Source organism: Pteropus medius, unplaced genomic scaffold (assembly GCF_902729225.1).
Source record: "Pteropus medius unplaced genomic scaffold, Ma_sr-lr_union100, whole genome shotgun sequence".
NCBI lineage: Eukaryota > Metazoa > Chordata > Mammalia > Chiroptera > Pteropodidae > Pteropus > Pteropus medius.
The window spans coordinates 22,521,157-22,524,843 of NW_024350319.1; the positions used below are offsets into that span (position 1 = coordinate 22,521,157).

The 3,687-nt window shown below is 35.2% G+C and overlaps 1 non-coding gene across 1 annotated transcript; it reads right to left on the bottom strand.

Annotated features, from left to right (window-relative positions):
- Positions 1-3,019: 3,019 nt before the first annotated feature.
- Positions 3,020-3,093, bottom strand: TRNAA-UGC (transfer RNA alanine (anticodon UGC)). Its single transcript has one exon. It is a non-coding gene; the product is annotated as a tRNA-Ala (tRNA).
- Between the last annotated feature and the right edge of the window lie 594 nt (positions 3,094-3,687).

Consider the following 3,687-nt stretch of genomic DNA (forward strand, 5'->3'; position numbering starts at 1 on the left):
TAACCTACTATTCTACATGGCTTGTTCAAGTTCTCTGAACATTTTGACCTCTTCAGAGCCTCCTGCCCATTCAAGCCCTTGATTTCTTCCAGATGGTCATCCTTATCCTTTTCTCCCTTTATCTTTTTATACAGTTTAGAATTTATTAATTTTTTACAATGTCCACCATACTCTTATTAATAATTTAAACTCCCCTGTCCTTTTGTCTTTTCACCTACCTACTTGTAAAAATTATAATTCTGGTTGAACTCAACTATTCGCTTTCTCTATATATGCCTGTGAGCAGTAAATATTTTCAGAAAAGATTAATAAGGGAAAATAACAGCACAATAAATCATTATAAATTAATAATTTCCTGTCAGTTGAAATCTCTACATTGCTCAAAAGTCTTTCTATCTTCCTTTGGTCAATTCGATTTAATTCCCAAAATGTGTGATGATTATTTCAAATTTTTTTAAATTAATCTTCAACCTGGCCCCCTTTTACTCACAATCTTTTTAATTTTCATCTAATGAATATGCCTCCTAGTTTACAGGAGGAAAATAGAGGGAGGTTGCTATTAAATGGAAACTACAACTTTCTTTCCATAAGCTTTTGTAACAGTTTTATATCTGTACGCATTATATCCTCCTTCCAGATGTCATAACAAGGGAGGTATTCCCTTTTCTTACTTGCAGCCACTTCCTCTAACTGTGCTTCCTCAACCTGGCTCACCTGTTAAGAAACTAGACCATGTTGATTATGTCTGCTCCCTCCTATACATTCACACTTTCTCTGGGTCATTCCTAAGTAGATTCAAATGATAAATTATAGTAAATTAACAACAACAAGAAAAAAATCCATTAACACTGAAAAGAACCTATCTTTGAATCCACAAGTTCTTCTAGTTGCCACTCTGTTTCCCTCCCACATTTTACAGTAAGACATCTCAAAAGAATTTCTTGTACTAATTGTCTCCGCTTATTATCTTCTCACCTCTCCTCAACCTGTTCTGTGTTGACTTTCACTGATATTACTCTACTAAAATAATTATCAAGTCATCAGTGATCAATACCCTTAAATCGATGGTAATTTTTTCGACCTCATACTTATTTGTCAGCAGTGTTTGACACATTGATAACTTTTTCATTGAGGCATTCTCTCTCTTTCTCTCTCTCTCTCTCTCTCTCTCTTTTTCTTTTTTGGCATTTCAGAACATATCCTAATTTTTCTTCCATCTCTCCGCCTGAGGTTTTTTTACCTTCCCATGCAGTCTAATTTTTCTCTGTTTAGCAATTAAATTTTGGAGAATTTCAATCTTTGTCTTAAACCTTTGTTTCAATTATTTATAAAGCAAACCATCTTCCAAACTCTATGCCTTAGTAGCACAACTCATTTCCCATGATTCTGTGTATTGGTTGAATAATTCTTTCTCCTGGTTCTCTTGGGCTCACTCATGTATCTTTATTCACCTGGTAAGTCTGGACTTATAGAGTAAGAGATGACCTCACCCTCATGTCCAGAGCCTTGGCAGAAATAGGTGAGTTTCTGGAACTTTTCTCTCCACATGGTCTCTCATCATTCAGTAGTTTTACTCACACTTCTTTGCACAGAGTCTATATCTGAAGAGAGCAAAGGTAGAAGTTACAATATATCTCGATGTTTAGGCTCTGGAACTTATACAAAGTCATCCTAGTCAAGTTTTGTTGCTCAAAACAATTTACGATGCCCATCAAATTCAAAACGATGTGGAAATGTATTTTATCTCTTGATAGGCGGAGTAGTGATATCACAATGCTAGAGAGTATAAACACTGGGAGTTGAGACTTATTGTGAACCATTATCACTCTCTTCCACAGATCTCCTCTTTTCAATATATGCTCTCTCCTACTGAGTTGTAGACCTATCTTTTTTTGTTTGGCAAATACTTATTGAGTATTTACCTTTTTTCCAGGCACTATTCTAGATTCTGGGGATTAGATGTAAACAAGACAAAACAATTGCTATTCACTTTGAGCTTAAAATTTAGAGGGAGTGAAAAGATATAAATAGGTAAAAGCTTTGTAAAATAATTTTAAATGGAAATAAGAGCTAAGAGAAAAATTAAATAGGACTTAGTAATATTAAATTACTATTGAGAAAAAAATCAATCTTGGGAATCTGCCCTGGTGGAGATTTTAAGATGGAACACTAAGACTTGGCTCTGTATTTCCATATGGGAGAGTTGCAACAGTGCCACTCTGGCCTTTCTCTAGCTTCTTACTCTCACTCCCTCTTCTTGCTCATAGCCCCACACAGAAGTAGGATTTGACTTATCTTAGTTTGGGAAAAGAAACTGGGCAGTGTAGTTTCACATACAAAAAGAAGGTATTTGTTCTTTTATGCCTCAAAATTTTATAGGATAAGACTATATATAAAAGTCTGTGATTGTGCACTCTGTGTATGAGTGGCTAAGTTTAATTCTGGGATGCAGAATTAGCAAACAAACTTGTCTCCAGGCTCGAGGCATATTCCCAGTTAGTTTTAGCAGTAATAGAAGTACTTTTTTGATTTCCATCTATCTCACTCTCCAGTCCATGAGTTGGTTCTGAATTTGAAAATTAAAGAGATGAATGTCATTTATTTGATATTCTAATATCCCAACACAAACATTTTCATTAATATCTTTAATGTAAGAGTTTGCCAAAGATGTGAAAAATGACTCTTCAATATGGTTGTAGCAAAGGTGCCACAGTCTTAAAAATTACATGACAAAATTGAAATATCCATGTGCATCCTCTAAAAGTATGGTACTCTTCCCATATTTCCAATGACAGTGAATAGAGATACTATTCATACAGTAGAATAGGTCAGAGCCTACAATTCATTCTTTTTTTTTTAATTTTATTTTTCCCTCTCTTTAATTCCTGTCCCCGCTTTCCACCCCTGATCCGTGGATGTTGCCATTTCCCCTTAAGAACTGGATCTCTGAAGGCAGGGTGTCCCCTCCCATATGCTTGCTGCGTGCACCCAGGGCTTGCTGCATCTGGGGTGTGGTCTGTGGCTCCACCTGGGGTGCGAACCCAGGACCTTCTGCATGCAAAGCAAATGTGCTAACCACTACACTATGGAGCCACCCTTACAATTCGTTCTTGATACTATTTTATTCTTCATGATCTATTTATCTTGCTAAAGCCTACAAGTCTTATCTTCTAAAAACTCTTGAATCTAATGATCTCTTTTATTTACACTTCAACCACCGAAGATCATTTTGTCATTAGCTCTTGACTTAATTTATTTTTTGAATACATATTTCCTGTATCTAATTTTTATATGTTAGTTAAAGTAATTTATATCACTCCCTACTGTTTCTTATATTTTTCTTTAAGAATATTGCCATTATTTTATGATAAATGCTCAAATCCATAACTTGATTGAGACGGCATAAATGTTTACCAGTCTATCAAAATTTTTGTTTTCCTTTTTTATAGTGTAGACTTGTCAAGGCAATTACCTCACATTGGATTACATTTCTCAGTTTTCTTTCCTTTGTTTTTCTAGTTCTCACTAATGGAATATGAATGGAAGTAATAATTATCCCTTCTAGCTCAGAGTTTTAGGAAATCACTGGAGTTTCTCAATTCTCTCTTTTGCCTTCTGAAGATGCAGACAGATCTAAGATTGCAGGGATGGCAGAATCACAAGACAGTAGCAGGTTGGGTCCTAAAT